General features: G+C 43.1%; 1 protein-coding gene across 3 annotated transcripts in view; it reads left to right on the forward strand.

The window, feature by feature from the left end:
- The window catches only part of rgs7bpa (regulator of G protein signaling 7 binding protein a), a 112281-nt gene that overhangs the window by 73171 nt on the left and 19277 nt on the right, over positions 1 to 19833 (forward strand). The window lies entirely within an intron of this gene.

A 19833-nucleotide genomic window follows, 5' to 3' on the forward strand; every position in this document is an offset into this window, starting at 1 on the left:
TCTCCAGGTCCTCCTTTTCGAAGTGATGTATGGACTTTTCTTTCTGGGCCATGTCCTCCATGATAGTGGTCAAGCAGCACCTTGTAATGGGCAGTTCCTAACTTGCAGGGTTTGAAATGGTGTGCAACTAGGCTATGCCACCAACATGAACACCATAAGGTCCTAGAAGTAGTGAACACCTTCTGCCTCTCCTACTTTGCAATTCCACAAGAAGGGTGTCAAAGAACCCAGTGGCATAATTAATTATGTAATAGCAGAAAATTGCATGAGCAAGGTTACTGCAAGCAATGGCACACGAATCCTACGTGACAAAACACATTATTTGAAAATTGTAAAATTCGGTCTGTTGTCTCATTTGCTCCTGAAACTCTCATTCATGTCTTTGTTACCTCTAGACTGGGCTATTTCAAAGCATTTCTGGCTGGCCTTAAACGTTCTATCATCTCAGTTGAATAAAGGGAACTATGGAGCTATGAGGGAGGAGCTGGCCAAAGTTCAATGGTGCAATACCTTAGCAGGGATGACAGTGGAGGAACAATGGCAGATATTTCTGTGTATAATGCAGAAGATGCAGGATCAGTTCATTCCAAAAAGGAAGAAAGATCCGAGGAGGAGGCATGGGTGGCCATGGCTGATGAGGGAAGTTAAGAAACATATAAAGTTAAAAGAGAAAAAGTATAACATAGCAAAGATAAGTGGGAAAATGGAGGACTTGGAAGCTTTTAAAGAACAACAGAGGATTACGAAGAAGGAAATACGCAAAGAAAATATGAGGTACAAAGGTAAACTGGCCAAAAATATAAAGGAGGATAGGTATGTGAAAGGCAAAAAAATGATTAAGACTAAAATTGGGCCCTTGAAGAGAGAAACAGGGGAATATATTACAGGGAACAAAGAAATGGCAGAAGAATTGAATTGGTATTTCAGATCTGTGTTCACTGGGGAAGACACAAGCAATCTCCCTGAGGTAACAGTGGCTGAAGGATCTGAACTGAAGGGAATTTATGTTTGCCAGGAATTGGTGTTGGAGAGACTGTTAGGACTGATAAGTCCCTGGGGCCTGATGGTCTACATCCCAAGCCACTGAAGGAGGTGGCTCGAGAAATTGTGGATGTGTTGGTGATTATTTTCCAGAGTTCAATAGATTTGGGATCAGTTCCTGCGGATTGGAGGGTGGCTAATGTTGTACCACTTTTTAAGAAAGGTGGGAGAGAGAAAGCAGGAAATTATAGACCAGTTAGTCTGACCTCAGTGGTGGGAAAGATGCTGGAGTCTATTATAAAGGATGGTAGTAACAGGATAGGACAGAGTCAGCATGGATTTATGAAGGGTAAATCATGCTTGAATAATCTTCTGGACTTTCTTTGAGGATGTAACTCTGAAGATGAATGAGGGAGATCCAGTAGATGTAGTGTACCTGGACTTTCAGAAAGCTTTTGATAAAGTCCCACATAGGAGGTTAGTGAGCAAAATTAGGGCGCATGGTATTGGGGGCAAAGTACTAACTTGGATTGAAAGTTGGTTGGCTGACAGGAAACAAAGAGTAGTGATAAACGGCTCCATTTCGGAATGGCAGGCAGTGACCAGTGGGGTACCGTAGGGATCAGTGCTGGGACCGCAGCTTTTTACAATATATATTAATTCAAAGATTGTGAGAAGATTTGTAGCTCGGGTGCTCGTTGTTGTGGTTCTGTTCGCCGCGCTGGGAACTTGTGTTGCAGACGTTTCGTCCCCTGTCTAGGTGACTTCCTCAGTGCTTGGGAGCCTCCTGTGAAGCGCTTCTGTGATCTTTCCTCCGGCATTTATAGTGGTTTGAATCTGTCGCTTCTGGTTGTCAGTTCCAGCTGTCCGTTGCAGTGGCCGGTATATTGGGCCCAGATCGATGTGCTTATTGATTGAATCTGTGGATGAGTGCCATCCTCTAGGAATTCCCTGGCTGTTCTCTGTTCTCTAGGAATTCCTAGAGAAGCGGCAGATACAAATCACTATAAATGCCGGAGGAAAGATCACAGAAGCGCTTCACAGGAGGTTCCCAAGCACTGAGGATGTCACCTAGACAGGGGACGAAACGTCTGCAACACAAATTCCCAGCTCATCAAACAGAACCACAACAATCTTTATCCATTCCTTTCTCATTTTTCATTATTTCCAAGTTAGTCTAACATGTTCCTGCCCTTCTTTTGCTCCAAGATTTTCTGGCATTCCTACATGTTACTTGTGTCTTCTTAAGACTGATACAAAATATTTATTTAAATCCTCTGCCATTTTCTTGTTTCCCATTATTGACTCTCCAATCCTAAATATGAAGCAACAAATGCCTTGGGTGTCTTTTAGGAAAGGAAATTTGTAATCCTTATTTAATCAGGACTACATGGTGATCCCAGACTCACATCAATGTGGCTTACATTAAGTGCCTTCTGAAATGACCCGAAAAGCCATTAAACTGCCAGGAAAAGGAATGAACTGAAAAGAAAAAATGCTGGAGATCACAACAGAATCAAGTAGCATTCCTGGAGAGAAAGCAAACCAATGTTTTGAGTCCAGAAGATTCTTCATCAGAGCTGAAGTGAAGTGGGAAGGGGGCAGCATTTATTCAATAGTGGGAAGGAGATTGGAGTGGTGGGGGAGAAAGGATGTTAATAATTCAGATTAAGTGATCAGAATATGAGAATGGCAGAGCAATGGCGTGTTTAACTGCCTGACTGGAAGGAACAGACCGTCTCACTGGGGTGGCAGAGGGGAGAGAGAGTGACAAAGGTGATGCCAGTGTAGTTGCAGCGTAGGTTTACGAGGTCAATTCCTGGAATGGCGGGACTACCTTATGCTGAAAGACTGGAGCGACTGGGCTTGTATACTCTTGAGTTTAGAAGACTGAGAGGATCTGATTGAGACATATAAGATTATTAAAGGATTGGACACTCTGGAGGCAGTAACCATGTTTCCGCTGATGGGTGAGTACCGAACCAGAGGACACAGCTTAAAAATACGGGGTAGACCATTTAGGACAGAGATGAGGAGAAACCTCTTCACTCAAAGCGTGGTGGCTGTGTGGAATGCTCTGCCCCAGAGGGCAGTGGAGGCCCAGTCTCTGGATTCATTTAAAATAGAGTTGGATAGAGCTCTCAAGGATAGTGGAATCAAGGGTTATGGAGATAAGGCAGGAACAGGATACTGATTAAGGATGATCAGCCATGATCATATTGAATGGTGGTGCAGGCTCGAAGGGCAGAATGGCCTATTCCTGCACCTATTGTCTATTATCTATAAAGTTAACTCATTATTATGATCAAGGTTCGAACGGGTGAACTAATTCTTTTCTTTGTTTCATTTCTCTACTGGTCATAACAAAGTTTGAATTTAAAAAGGGCAGTGATATTGCCAGTTCAATAGGTATCACATTGTATTTAAGTCAGTATCAGAAATAAATCAGGTCGTGTTTTTTTTTCAAATTAACATTGAGTTTATTACAAACAATTTACTCTAGCAAGGATGCAAGATTATTTAAAATATTTTAGTCTATGCAAATATGCATTCACTGTTCTTCAAACATGCACATACATCCCCACGTTTGAGGAAAGATTATAAAACTCTTCATAATGTTACCTTAAAAACATTGTTAAATTCAAGAGAAAAGGATTAAACATGGATTAGTGTCAGCATGGTGGGCCTACAAAACAAACTTATATGCCAAAAAACATAAACAGCAAGTGACAGACAGCTGATAAACTCCACAGTCAACAGATCAGATCCAAGTTCTGCACTCCTGCCATATCCAGTTGTGAATGGTGGTGGACAATTAAACAACTCAGTTGTGGAGCCCCCTCCTCCTATCTCCATACTCATGATGTGGGAGCCGAATACATTAGTACAAAAGATACGGCTGAAGCATTTGCAACAATCTTTATCCCAGACTGCCAAATTGATGGTCCATCTTTGCCTTCTCTGGGGGTCCTCAGCATCACAGTTACCAGTCTTCAACCAATTCAATTCACTCCATGTGCTATCAAGAAACATTGAAGGCACTGGATCCTGCAAAGGCTATTAAAAACATTCCATCAGTCATATTGAAGACCTATGCTCTAGAACCTGTGCATTCCTAGCCAAGTTGTTTTAAGAACAACTACTGGCATCTACTTTCTGGATTAGTGGTGCTGGAAAAGCACAGCAGTTCAGGCAGCATCCGAGGAGCAGTACTTGCATCTACTTGTCCATGTGGAAAATTGCTCAAAAATGTGTTGCTGGAAAAGCGCAGCAGGTCAGGCAGCATCAAAGGAGAAGGAGAATCGACATTTCGGGCATAAGCCCTTCTTCATTCCTGAAGAAGGGCTTATGCCCGAAACTTCGATTCTCCTTCTCCTTTGATGCTGCATGATCTGCTGCGCTTTTCCAGTAACACATTTTTAAGCTCTGATCTCCAGCATCTGTAGCCCTCACTTTCTCCCATGTGGAAAATTGCCTAGATATGTCCTGTGTACACACAGCAGGACAACTCCCACACAGCCAATTACCACCCATCAGAATACCAATATTATTAGTAAAGTGATAGAATATATCGTCAACAGTGCTGTCAAGCAGCACTTGCTTAGCGATAGCCTGCTCACTGGTCAAACCATAAGACATATGAGAAGAAGTGTAGGCTATTCAGTTCATCGAATCTACTCTGCCATTCAATGATCATTGAGGTTGATTTGACAATCCTCAACTCCACTATCCTGCCTTTTCCCATGCCTTTTGATTCCCTTCCTGATTAAAAATCTGTCTATTTTGGGCTTGGTGACCCAGCTTTAACAGCCTTCTACAGTAAAGAATTCCACAGATTCACTATCTATGACAGAAGAAATTACTCTCTAGTGCTGTATTAAACCCCTCATTCTGAGATAAAGCCCTCTGGTTGTAGGCATTTCCACAAGGGAAAACAATCTTTCCACATCTACCCTGTCAAGGCCTTCAAGAATCTTGTATGTTTCAAGAGAGTCGACTATCATTCTTCTATATGCCAATCAGTACAGGCCTCATCTACTCAACCTCTCATCACCTCCCTCCATACACAGAAATTACAGTAGGTCAGGCAGCATCTGTGGAGAGAGAGCAAGTTAGTGTTTCCATTTGAGATGACTCCTCATCAGAGCTGATGTACAGTGTGGAGAAGGCAGCATTTACGCAATAGTAGGGGATGGAGTGCTAGGGGAAAAAGGGTGTTGATAGTGCAGATGAAGTCAGAATGGCAGAACAATGGTATGTCTGACTGCCAGATTGGAAAGAACAGATGGTACCACAAGGGTGGGGGGAATGGGGAGAGAGGACATAGTGATAGAGAATGTAACAAGTAATGATAAAAGAAAGGGAAGAAATGGGAGTGAGTTCATAATCTGAAGGTGTTGAACCCAATATTAAGTTCAGAAGGTTGTGAAGTGCCTAGTCTGAAGGTGAAATGTTGTTCCTTCAGTTTGCGATGTGATTCGCTGGCGCATTGCAGCATGCTGAGAATACACAAGTGGGCATGCCAACTGGATGCTGTGTTAAAATGAACAGCTACAGAAAGGTCAGGGTCATGCTTGCAACAGAACGGAGGTGTTCTGCAAAGCGGTCACACAGTTGGTGTTTGGTTTCTCCAATGTAGAGTAGACCACATTGGATGCAGCAAATGCAATAGACCAGATCGGAGAAGGAACAGGTGAAATGCTGCTTCACCTGGAAAGACTGTTTAGGCCCTTGGATGGTGAGCAAGGACAAAGTGAAGGGGCATATGTTGCACCTTTAGATTAGATTAGATTACTTAGTGTGTGGAAACAGGCCCTTCAGCCCAACAAGTCCACACCGCCCCGCCGAAGCGCAACCCACCCATACTCCTACATCTACCCCTTACCTAACACTACGGGCAATTTAGCATGGCCAATTCTCCTGACCTGCACATCTTTGGACTGTGGGAGGAAACTGGAGCACCCGGAGGAAACCCACGCAGACACGGGGAGAATGTGCAAATTCCACACAGTCAGTCGCCTGAGGTGGGAATTGAACCCGGGTCTCTGGTGCTGTGAGGCAGCAGTGCTAACCACTGTGCCACCGTGCTGCCCACCACACCTTCTGTGGTGACATGGTAAAGGAGGGCAGTGTTGGTCGTCATTGAGGAATGGACTAAGGTGTTCCAGTGGGAAGTGTCACTGCAAAATGCAGACGGGGGAGTGAGGGGCAGATGTGTTTGGTGGCATTCTGCTGGTGTTATATGAAATGGTGGAGGATGATCCTTTGAATGCAGAGGCTGGTGGGATGAAAAGTGAGGATAAGGGGGACCTGATCACAGGGGCAGAAGCATGAGTGATTGGCTGACAGGGCCCTCAACTGCATCGAACCTCAGTGGGTGGGAAACCACAGTTATGGGAAAGCAAGCCATGTCAGCAGCTCTGTTTTGGAAGGTGGCATCATCCAAACAGATACAACATAGACAAAGGAACTGGGAGAATGGGATGAGATCCTTACAGGCCATGGGGTGTGAAGAGCTGTAGTAAAGGTAGCTATGGGAGTCAGTAGTTTTGTAGTGGATGGCAGTGGACAGTTTATTCCTTGAAATGGAGACCGAGATTAATGAAAGGAATGGATGTGTCAGAGATGGACCATGTGAAAGTTATAGAGGGATGGAAATTAGAGGCAAAATTAACAAACTTTTCCAAGGTCCTGATGGGAACATGAAGGGACACCAAAACAGATGTTGATGTACCGTAAAGAGTTGTGTGAAGGGGCTGGTGTAGGACTGGAACAACAATCGTTTCACACACCCCACAAAAAGGCAGATGTAACTGGGACCCATGTGAGAGCCCGTAGCCACTCCTTTGACTCGGCAAAGAAATTAGATGAATTAAAGGAGAAATTGTTCAGTGAGAGAACAAGTTTAGCCAAGCAGAGGAGAATGGTAGTGGATGGGGGGGGGGGTGGTGGTGTTTAGTCTTCTGGTTGAGGAAGAAGCCGAGAGCTATCACACCATCCTGTTTGTGAATGGAGGAATACAGGGATTGGACAACCATGGTGAAGGTGAAGAGGAGGCAGTTAGAGCCCAGGAACTGGAAATTGTCAATATGGCAGAGGACATCCGAGGAATCGCAGATGTAGGTGGGCATGGTCTGGACAAGTCGGAGGTGGTGGAGAGACTGTTCAACGTCATGGCGAGCCCAAAATTCATTAAGCTGGGGCCATAAGGGTGTAAAGCTGAGTCCTTTGCTGAGGGCAGTACATTCAGCCTCAGGTCAGGAGGTATGGTGAAAATACGGTAAGAGCTGGGATTGGGGTGGTTTGAGAGGCGGAAATGGGAAGGCAGTGCAGGATGGATGTTGAAGTTCATAAGTTGCTGTAACTTGCATGTCTTAATGTCTGAAAGAAAAAGAAAATGTGTTTTGTTGAGTCGATGGATGAGACAAAGGATGAAGTGAAATTAGGGAACAACACAGCTTTGAGAGTGGATGAGTTGATATTGCTGCAGAGTGGAATCAAGCCTGCTCACGAGGCACATGGCACTGACTGTGGATGGCAGGATGTGGCAGGAATAGCAGTCTGTGGAACAGTGTATGTCCTGGAGATACTTGAAATCCTGGGTGCATTGAAAATATGAAGGGTGACACTTGAATTGAAAGCCTGAGTGTAAATCCAAGTCATTGGCAGTCGCTGTGAAAGTGGGTTTTGGCAAACACCAGCAGTGATATGGAAAGAAATTTCAGAACTCTGACAGAACTTTCACCACCAAACACACCTTGCCCTCACTCCCCATCTGGACTTCACAGGAACCATTCCCTCCAGGACACTCCAGTCCATTCCTCAACCACCAAGACCACTCCCCTTCCCATGTAACTGAGGAAGGTGCAAAACATGGCCCTTTACCTCTTCCTTGCTCACCATCCAAGGGCCTAAACCATCTTTCCAGGTGAAGCACCATTTCACATGTACCTCCTCCAATCTGGTCTATTGCATTCGCTGCATCCAGTGTGGCCTACTCTACATTGGAGAAACCAAATGTAAACTGGGTGGACCACTTTGCTGAACACCTCCGGCCTGTGTGCAAGAATGATCCCGAACTTTCCGTAGTCGGTCATTCTAACACAAGGTCCTGCTCACATGTCCACTTGTGTGTCCTCCGTGTGCTCCAATGCTCCAGTGAACCACAGAGCAAACTGCCGAAACAACATATCAACAAAGAGCAAATTATTGCAGATGCCGAAATCTGTAGTGAAAACAACAAATGCTGGAGACAGCATCCATGAAGAGAGAGCAAGCTAACATTTTGAGTCCAGATGAATCATTTGCTGAGCATTTGTTCTCAGAACAGCATCTCATCTACAGACTAGGCACTTTAAAACTTTCTTGACTTAATATTGAGTTCAACAACTTCAGATGTGAACTCACTCCCATTTCTCCCCTTTCTTTAATCTTTATGTGTTGCATTCTCTATCATGACATTTAATTTAGATAAATGCGAGGTGCTGCATTTTGGGTAGGCAAAGCTTAGCAGGACTTATACACTTAATGGTAAGGTCCTAGGGAGTGTTGCTGAACAAAGGCCTTGGAGTGCAGGTACATAACTCCTTGAAAGTGGAGTCGCAGACAGATAGGATAGTGAAGAAGGCGTTTGGTATGCCTTCCTTTATTGGTCAGAGTATTGAGTACAGGAGTTGGGCGGTCATGTTGCGGCTATACAGGACATTGGTTAGACCACTGTTGGAATATTGCTTGCAATTCTGGTCTCCTTCCTATCGGAAAGATGTTGTGAAACTTGAAAGGGTTCAGAAAAGATATCCAAGGATGTTGCCAGGGTTGGAGGATTTGAGCTATAGGGCGAGGCTGAACAGACTGGGGCTGTTTTCTCAGGAGCGTCGGAGGCTGAGGGGTGACCTGATAGAGGTTTACAAAATCATGAGGGGCATGGATAGGATAAATAGACAAAGTTGTTTTTTCTCTGAGGTGAGGGAGTCCAGAACTGGAGGGCATAGGTTTAGGGTGAAAGGAGAAAGATATAAAAGAGACCTAAGTGGCAACGTTTTCACACAGAGGGCAGTATGTATATGGAATGAGCTGCCAGAGGAAGTGGAGACTAGTACAATTGCAACATTTAAAAGGCATTTGGATGGGTATATGAATAGGAAGGGTTTGAAGGGATATGGGTCAGGTGCTGACAAGTGGGACTAGATTGGTTTGGGATATCTGGTTGGCATGGGCGAGTTGGACTGAAGTGTCTGTTTCCGTGCTGTACATCTCTATGACTCTGTGACATTCTCTCTCCCCTTTCCCCACACCAGTGGAAACATCTGTTCTTTCCAGGCTGGCAGTTAGACACACCATTGTTCTGCTGTTCTCACATTCCGATCATTTAATCTGAACTATCAACACCCTTTCTCCCCCAGCGCTCCACCCCACTATTGAATAAATGCAGTCCCCTCCACATTTCACGTCAGCTCTGATGAAGAGTCATCTAAACTTGAAATGTTAGCTTGCTGTCTCTCCACAGCTGTGATTTCTAGCATTTTGTTTTCTGTACAGATTCCAGCGTCTGCTCCTCCATATCTGGAATCAATCCAATGAACTTTTTCTGGAATGCTTCTAATGACCTGTAGTATATCTTTACTGAGATAAAGTGTCCAAAACTATTCACAGTATTCTAGCTGTAGTCTGAGTGGTGACTTGTATATTTTAGCAAAACTTCTTTGCCTTTATAATCTGTGCTCTTTGAAATAAAAGACACCATTCCATTTACTTTCTCTATCACTCACTCAACTTGGATGCTAGCTTTTTGTGAATAATGGATGACAACTCCCCAATCCCTCTGTTCTGCAGCTTTCTCCACTTAATTAAAAAGCAGGCATCAAGGACCATTAGAAAAATTGGAGTAATTGGGATTCGGGGAAAACTTTCCATTGCTTGGGGTCATACTTGGCACAAAGGAAGATGGCTATGGGTGTTGAACGTCAGTCAACTCAGCTGCAGGACATCTTGAAGGAATTCCTCAGTGTTGTGTTGTGTCTTTGCTCTAACCATCTTCAACTGCTTCATTAACAATCTTCACTCCATCATAAAGTGAACTTAGATGTGCAATTATCAGCGAACAATGTTCAGCAACCTTCACAACTGCTCAGACACTGAAGTAGTCCATGTCCAAATGTAATAAGATCTGGACAATATCTAGGGTTTTTGTGCCAGAAAGAACATTCTATTAGAGTGCGTGTCGGAAAATCTCCCGGGGCTGCCAGGCTGTCATAAGCTAGTCATGGAGCACATCCCCTTGGACTTTCTGACAAGTATGGTGTACCATAAAACTGAGGATTTCATCTAAAACGTGCCACTACGTTTTGGACTACCTGGGTACAAATTTGTCTGCCATACTAATAAGAATGTTTGTTTATATAGCCATGGCAGTCCTAAGTAATGGGTTTCGTATCCAGAGGGGAGGAACTATGAACATATTCATATGTATAAACTTGTGTGCTCAATGATTAAGGGCTATTGTTTTGTTTTACTGAGCTGTGTTACTATTGTTATTATTATTAATACTAATATTATTAGCTTAGTCATTAGTATTTGTGTAATTAGTGGTTTTGTTTTTTAATATTGATTTGAATTGTTTGGTTTTGTATTTGTTGTAAGATTCAAAAGAAAAAAATTATTTTTAATAAAAATATATTTTTTAAAAAAAAGCAAACTCTGACGCTCTCAGAGAGAATTATTTTAGAGGAATTCAAGAATTCACTTCCTGAAGAAATACAAACTTATGTGGAAGAGCAGAGACTTAAAGCAGCAAGGTTAACAGCTGAAGTGGCTGATGATTGTGAGTTGGTCCATAAAACAGTTTTGTCTTCCAGAATCAATTTCAGTCCATGAGGGATAGAAACAGGGGCAAAGAGAATTCCTCACTTGGAAAGGGAAAGGTAGATCTCAGTGAAGATCATAAGGATTACTTACCACAGGGTAAAAAGGAGACCCTTGAAGGGGACAAAAAAGCCACATTAAATCACAGTTTTGGTGGGCTCAGAAAGCCAGATGTAGGAAAACAGGAAAAGCCTGGGAGTTTTGTTGGAATGGTAACAGAAAGCCTCACTAAAAAGCTGCATCAGACTGTACAAGATGATCGGCGGTTGGTTAAGGAGGAAGTGCCAGGTCTGCTTAAAAAAAAAAATACCTGCAAAAGGTAAAGTTTATTCACATAGGCCAGGAGTAGCAGGTAAAGAGGTTACAATATTAAGGCACACAGGGTCCTCCCGGTCTGTGATGCTGAAGGTTGGGGAGATATTTACTTCTGAAGGACTATTGCTAGAAAAGGTACAGGTAATGGGAATTCACAGTGAGACAAAAAGTGCTCAATTATGTAAAGTGAGGGTGGGGTGTTCAGAAAAGAGTGGAGAATTTGTGGTAGGCGTACTGGACAAACTCTCAGCTCCAGGAATTTGACCTTGCGAATGCAATAGCTGATTGAAAAGCCAGTGGAGATACAGGCAACTGAAGCAATACAGGACTCTTATCCTGGAATCTTTCCTGATTGTGTGGTAACGAGGTCACAAAGTGATCCAGTTAAAACAGGAGAGATCAAAGGGTACAGATAAGGAAGCTGAAGTGGTATTAGCAGGATTGTGTGGTAACGAGGTCACAAAGTGATCAGTTAAAACAGGAGAGATCAAAGAGTACAGATAAGGAAGCTGAAGTGGTATTAGCAGAGACTGTGTTCGATCAGATAGTGGAGACAGGCAAATATCTTTAGCTCTGCTAAACTCATTGAGTTACAGCAGAAAAATGAAAATTTAAAGCAGTTGTATCAAAAGCCATATAGAGAGACAGAATCTGAATGTATCCCTGAATGTTATTACCTGAAAAATAATGTCTGAATGAGGAAATGGAGACTATTACATGTTCAGGCAGGTGAAAAATGAGTAGAAATTCATCAAATTGTATTGCCAGTGGGGTATAGAAGGGAGGTATTGCAAGTGGCGCATGAACTACCACTTGGAGGTCATTCAGGAATGAGGAAAACACAGGCTAAAATACAAAGATATTTTTACTGGCCTGGACTGCACATGGATGTAGTTGAATTTTGTCAGATGTGTCATACATGTCAGGTAAATGGAAAATCACAGGTGGTAATAAAACCTGCACCTTTAATACCTAATCCAGCATTTGAGGAACCTTTAACAAGAATCTTAATTGATTGTGTAGGTCCCCTACCTCAACAAAAAGTGTGAATCAGTATTTGTTAACAATAATGGATGTATCGACTAGATTTCCAGGATATTGTCCAGGCAAGTTTTTTTTGTGTGTGTGCATCTAATGAAAGAGAATTAACAAAGCCAAGAAGAATAGATACCGGGTCCATCTCCACCTCCATCCCCAGGGCCTTCTCTATTTCACCAAACACAGCGCTCCAATATGCCCACAGTCTGTGGCAGGACCAAACACAATGAGTAAGCATGCCCACGCTCACTTTACATTTAGGACACATTGGAGATGCTCCTACTTTAAATTTAGCGAGGCAATCTGGGGCCAGATGGACTATGTGGAGAATCTTCAATTGCAAGGCGTGGGTCCTGTTGCAAATCAAGATCCTTCTTGCACTTTCCCAGGTATCCTCCCATATTTCAGAAGAGATCTCAACATCTAACTCCTTTTTCCATGTCCTACAAAGCCATTCGGTCTCGTCCAAGGAGCCCCCTCTCAGTAGATGATAAGCATTTCTAAAAGATAATATACCCTCAGCACGCAATACCCTCTTCTGGATGTCGGACCTATAAGGTTCAATTAGAAGTGTTGTCTGTTTTTGTATGAAGTTTCTAATTTGGAAGAACCGAAAGAGGTCCCTACTGGGCAATTCATATTTCAAGCAAACTAGTCAAAAGACATCTGTATGTCCCCTTCGAATAGATCACCCAGGCAAGACATTCTGAAAGGGGAGGGTAAACAGCCAGTTGTTGTGGTGTATATAGGTACTAATGATATAAATAAAAAACATGATGAGGTGCTGAAAGTAGAACTCAGGAAGCTAGGAGAGAAGTTAAAGAAGAGGACCTCCAAAGTAGTGATCTCAGGATTTCTACCAGTGCCAGGGTAGAAATGAAAGAATAGGCAGGATGAACACTTAGTTTGAGGGATGGCGTTGGGAGGAAGGGTTCAGATTTGTGGGATATTGGGACTAGTTCTGGGAAAGGTGAGACTATTACAAATTGGATGGTCTACACCAAAAGCAGACTGGAACTAATGTCCTTTGGGGAGTTTTTGCTACTGCTGTTGGGGAGGCTGGGAACCAGAAGAGAAGACTAGTAGACAGTGAGATGGAAACTGGAGACTGTAAGGAATAGGATCATGAAGTTAGCATTATCAAGGGGAAGAGTAGGCAGAGAGCAGATGAACGCAAATGAACTGGTGGCCTGAAGTGCATATGCTTTAAGGCAAGGAGTATAATGGGTAAGGCAGATGAACTTAGGGCTTGGATTGGTGCCTGAAAGTATGATGTTATTGCAGTCACAGAGACTTCGTTGAAGGAAGGGCATGATTGGCAACTAAATGTTCCAGAATATAGATGCTTCAGACAGGACAGGAGGGAAGTAAAAGGAGGGGAGGAGTTGCATTGCTGGTCAAGGATGATATCATGTCTGTGCTAAAGTAGGACACTATGGAGGGCTTAAGCAGTGAGATATTATGGGTAGAGCTGAGAAATAAGAAGGGTGCACTTACATTGTTGGGGCTGTGCCATAGGTCTCCCAACAGTGAGCATGAGGTAGAAGAACAAATAGGTAAATAGATTACAGAAAGGTGTAGAGGCAACAGAGTGGTGGTGATGGGAGGTTTTCCCAACATTGACTGGGATACACTTAGTGTCAGAGATCTAGATTGGGTAGAATTTGTAAGGAGGATCCAGGAAAGTTTTCTAGAACAATATGTCAGTAGTCCGACGAGGAAAGGGGCCATATTGGACCTGGTGTTGGAGAATGAGCCAGGCCAGGTGGTAGAAGTTGCAGTGGGGGATTTCTTTGGGAATACTGACCACAATTCTGTAAGTTTTCGAATACTCACAGACAAAGATGAGAATGGTCCTAAGGGAAGACTACTAAATTAGGCCAAGGCCAATTATATCGGCAGGAGCTGGGAAATGTGGATCGGGGGCAGCTATTTGAAGGGAAGTCCACATTTGATATGTGGGAGGTTTTCAAAGAGAGGTTGAAGATAGTGCAGGATAGACATGTCCCTTTGAAAACAAGGGATAGGAAAGGCAAGGTTTGTGAACTGTGGATGACAGGAGAAATTGTGCAACTAACCAAGAGGAAAACGGAAGCGTACATAAAGTCCAGGCAGCTGAGAACAGAATGAGCCTTGGAGGAATATCGGAAAAGTAAGACCAATCTTAAACAAGGAATCAAGCGGGCTAAAAGGGGTCATGAAATAACTTTAATAAGCAGAATTAAGGAGAATCGCAAGGCCTTTTATTCATGTATAAGAGGCAAGAGGGTAACTAGAGAAAGGGTTGGTCCACTAAAGGATAAGGAAGGAAGGTTGTGTATTGAACCTGAGAAAATGGGTGAGATTCTCAATGATTACTTTGCATCAGTGTTCACTGAGGAGAGGGACATGATGAATGTTGAGATTAGCGATAGAAGTTTGTTTACTCTGGATCACATTGACTTAAGGAGGGAGGAAGTGTTGGATAGGCTAAATGATATTAAGGTAGACAAATCCCCAAGACCGGATAGGATTTGTCCCAGGTTGTGGAAGGAGGCAAGAGAGGAAATAGCTGGGGCCCTGACAGATATCTTTGTAGCATCCATAAACACAGGTGAAGTGCCAGAGGACTGGAGGGTTGCTCATGTTGTCCCCCTGTTCAAGAAGGGTATTAGGGATATTTCAGGTAGCTACAGACCAGTGAGCCTATAGATGCTAGAGAAGGTACTGAGGGATAAGATCTATTTAGATTTGGAAGAGAATGGGCTTATCAGTGATAGGCAACATGGTTTTGTTCAGGAAAGTTCGTGCCTTACCAACTTAATAGAGTTCTTTGAGGAAATGATCAAGTTGATAGATGAAGGAAGGGCTGTAGATGTCATATAAATGGATTTTAGTAAGGCATTTGATAAGGTTCCCCATTGTAAATTAATGGAGACAGTGAAGTCACATGGTGTGCAGGGTGTTCTAGCTAGGTGGATAAAGAACTGGTTGAGCAACAGAAGGCAGAGAGTAGTAGTTGAAGGGAGTTTCTCGAAATGGAGAAAGGTGACCAGTGGTGTTCCAAAGGGATCAGTGCTGGGGAGACTGTTGTTTGTGACATACATAAATGACCTGGAAGAGGGCCCTGTTGGTATGATCAGTAAGTTTGCAGATGACTCAAAGATTGGTGGAGTAGCAGAAAGCATAAGGGACTATCAAAGAATACAAGAGAATATAGATAGACTGGAGAATTGGGTGGAGAAGTGGCAGATGGAGTTCAATCCGGGCAAATGCGAGGTGATGCATTTTGGAACATCTAATTCTAGAGCGAACTATACTGTAAACGGAAGAGCCTTAGAAAATTTGATGAGAAGAGAGATCTGGGAGTTCAGGTCCATTGTACCCTGAAGGTGGCTGCACAGGTGGATAGAGTGGTCAAGAAGGCATACGGTATGCTTGCCTTCATCGGACAGGGTTTGGAGTATAAGAGCTGGCAGGTCATGTTAAAGTTGTACAAGAGTTTGGTTCGGCTGCATTTAGAATACTGTGTACAGTTCTGGTCACCACATTACCAAAAGGATGTGGACACTTTGGAGAGGGTGCAGAGAAGGTTTATGAGGATGTTGCCTGGTATGGAAGGTGCTAGCTATGAAGAGAGGTTGAGTAGGTTAGGATTGTTTTCATTAGAAAAAAGGAGATTGAGGGGTGACTTGATTGAGGTCTACAAAATCATGAAGGGTATAGACAGGGTGGATAGAGAGAATCTTTTTCCCAAGGTGAGGGATTCAACCATGAGAGGTCAGGCGTTCAAGGTGAAAGGAGAAAAGTTTAAGGGGAATATACATGGATCCCTGAAATGGTGTCTATAGGCTTCTGGTACGGTTCATATGCACTTAAGATAGCTTCCTTCACCTTCTCATACTCCCCAGATACCTCCTCTGATAGTAATGTAATTACCTCACTAGATCTACCTACAAGTTTGGTTTGGATCAACAAAACCCACATGGTGAAAGCAAGGCCTGCAGATGCTGGCGATCAGAGTCGAGAGTGTATTGCTGGAAAAGCACGGCAGGTCAGGCAGCAATCGAGGAGCAGGAAAATCAACATTGCTGGGATTCCTGATGAAGGGCTCCGGCCCTTAAGGTCAATTGTCCTGCTCCTCAGATGCTGCCTGACCTGCTATGCAAAACCCACATGGTCTCTGGTCACTGCATTTGTTTTGCCACTTTTTCAAATGAGATGAAAAAGCTTCCACATCCTTCTCATCAAATTTAGGCAATGCTTGAATATGTTTAAACAGTTTCTCACCAGGCTTTTGACGACCAAGGGCTTCCTCATCCTCCCTGTCTTCCTCACTAGGCTGCCTTCAGCTTTCATCTCCAGCCTTTTAAGCTGACTTTCCTTTCTAAGTGTCATTTTCTGAAGTTCAAGCTCTCTCTCTTTTATTCTTTCTCTTCTGCTAAAGCCCTTTGTTCTTTTTCTTTCTCTTCTGCCTTTTAAACTGTTTCATTTCTGCTGCCCTTTCCCTATCTCTCATCTATAACTCAAACTGCTTGCCATCTCTACAGATCCTGATGGTAGTTCCAGCAAATTTTAAATGCTGAGCTATTGCTGTAACCATCTCATCTTTCCACACGATAGGAGGAATCTGCAACTCCAGCTTATCTGCTAATTCACACAGCTTGGCCTTACCTACTTTTGTAAAACCTCCAAAGTCACTTCTTCCATCTCCAGAAAACTCTTAGTGACTGAAAGATCCGTTGCTATTCTTGCACTGTTCAACAAACCAAATCAATACCCAGAACAAAGACACTAACACCTACCACTCTCTCCGAGTCCAAACAATTCGAGTCCCAAATCCCAATTTGGAACGAGAAACAAAACCCGCAAAGAGCCTCCATTCTGTTATGGACCAGGCCTGACCCCCTCAAAACATTTTCAAGCTGGCAGCCCCGACTGTAACTTTGCTATTTGATCAGGTAAGTGTACAGTGGATATTCCCGGAGTGAATTAGCTGGTCTGACTGCCAAGGTTTAAGAATTTATTTACAAGATTACAGAATGAAGCACACAGAATAGAAAATAGAATACCGGATAACTTATCCTATCCAAAATCCTGACAAACGATCCGGACTTAATGATGCTGTTCCAAAAAATACTTGCAACCGTCCCCATAAACACCCCCTTGGCACAAAAGGTAAAATCAAACAAAGGCTTACAGATTTTAAGTCAGAGATGGAGAGAGAGAGTGTACCGGGCTGAACTTCACACACGCTGCTACTGAACTAACTCTAATCTAAATGAAAGCTGGCTACACAGCTAACTGGCCACTCCCCTTTGATTATATCTTTTTGTTAAGACATAAATGCCTTAGGGTCAACAAAAAGGCCCCTTTCAAACCCAGCCTAGTTGGAGCCTGGCCAATTACCCCTTCTCCGGAAAAAACTCAAAGGCACATTAACTTTAAGAAAAGAACCAGTTTTGTGACAGGCAGGTTTCTTTTCTTTGAGGCAGAGGGTTTTTGAAGGGATCCTGATAAAGGGGTATAAGATTGTGGGGGGCACAGATAAGGTGGATAGAAAGCAACTGTTCTCCATAGTTAAAAGGTCAATATCAAGGAGGTGTAACTTTAAGGTGAAAAGCAGGAGGTTTAAAAGGGAAATGAGGAAGAATCTTTTCATCCAAAGGCTGGTGGGAACCTGGATTGAACCAAATGGGAGAGTAGTTGAGGCAGGAATACTTACAGCCTTTAAATGCACTTGAATGAGCAGTTAAATGTCATTAGGCTATAGGCCAAGTACTGGAAAGTGGGACAAGTGTGGTTACAGAGTATTTTTTTGTCACTGCAGACTTGATGGGCTGAAGGACCTCTTCTTTAAACTGTGATTCTATGACTTCAACCCTATTCAATTAGAATGATCTTTCTTGAGCCACATGGATCCTTGCCAAGTTCTGTCACTCTTGCAGGTTTTTTTAACTACTCTTGGTTACCAGCATCTCCGTCCCTTTCTCCAGTCTTTCCAGAATCCCTGGACAGGTGTTCTCTTTTTGCTGCACCAATTAATTTTATCCCCAATAAAATATCTATCTCTTGCATTGGCATATTTGGGACTGGCCTTTTATTATCAGCCCCACAGCAAGTTCACTCTTCAAGTAAACTTTAAACAGTGACACCATGAGTCCTTTGAGAATCTCATTTCCCCCACGAGCAAGGTTTCTGAGTGTCTCTGAGAAAGCTAATCTCTGTCTCTCCCTCTCTGACTATTTAATGCAACCAGTAGGCACAGTTTCTTTGAACGAGGAGCCCGAGTAAAACACGAGTAGATAGACTCAAGGGAAAAATCTCCATTTGGACTCATACCTGGCATATCAGAAATGGTTGTGTTTGTTGAAGGAGGGGTTCTGCAGGAGTTGTCAGGGCAGTGTTCTTGACCCAACCATCTTCAACTGCTTCAGTAATGACTTCCCCTCTATCATAAGGTCAGAGGTGGGGATGATTGTTAATGTTCAGCACCATTACATCCCCTCAGATATCAAAACAGTCCATGCCCAAATCACCAAGATGTGGACAATATTCAGGTAAAGGCTGAAAATTAGCAAATACCATTTGCGCCACACAAATGTCAGACAATGACCATCTCCAATAAAATATTCAATTGTGTTGGCATCACTGAATCCCTCATTATAAACAATCTGGGGGTTACTATTGACCTGAAACTCAAATGGACTCAATATAATTACTACAAGGGCAGATCAAAGATTAGGAATCCTATAGCAAGTAACTTATCTTCCTACTCACCAAATCCTGTCCACCATCTATAAGGCACAACTTAGGAGTGTGGTGGAATACACCCTAACTGCCTGGATGTGTGCAACTCCAATAACACTTAGGATGTGAAGTTCTAAATTGGAGAAAGACCAATTGTGACTGTATTAGGCAAGAACTTTCGAAAGCTGATTGGGGGCAGATGTTTGCAGGTAAAGGGATGGCTAGAAAATGGGAAGCCTTCAGAAATGAGATAACAAGAATCCAGAGAAAGTATATTCCTGTTAGGGTGAAAGGAAAGGCTGGTAGGTATAGGGAATGCTGGATGACTAAAGAATTTGAGGATTTGGTTAAGGAAAAGAAGGAAGCATATGTAAGGTATAGATGGAATACATTGAATGAATCCTTAGAAGAGTATAAAGGAAGTAGGAGTATACTTAAGAGGGAAATCAGGAGGGCATAAAGGGGACATGAGATAGCTTTGGCAAATAGAATTAAGGAGAATCCAAAGAGTTTTTACAAATACATTAAGGACAAAAGGGTAACTAGGGAGAGAATAGGGCCCCTCAAAGATCAGCAAGGCAGCCTTTGTGTGGAGCTGCAGAAAATGGAGGAGATACTAAATGTGTATTTTGCATCATTATTTACTGTGGAAGAGGATATGGAAGATATAGACTGTAGGGAAATAGATAGTGACATCTTGCGAAATGTCCATATTACAGAGGAGGAAGTGCTGGATGTCTCGATGTATAAAAGTGGATAAATCCCCAGGACCTGATCAGGTGTACCCTAGAACTCTGTGGGAAGCTAGGGAAGTGATTGCTGGGCCTCTTGTTGAGATATTTGTATCATCGATAGTCACAGGTGAGGTGCCGGAAGACTGGAGGTTGGCAAACGTGGTGCCACTGTTTA

This window comes from Chiloscyllium plagiosum, chromosome 1 (genome assembly GCF_004010195.1).
Source record: "Chiloscyllium plagiosum isolate BGI_BamShark_2017 chromosome 1, ASM401019v2, whole genome shotgun sequence".
Lineage (NCBI taxonomy): Eukaryota > Metazoa > Chordata > Chondrichthyes > Orectolobiformes > Hemiscylliidae > Chiloscyllium > Chiloscyllium plagiosum.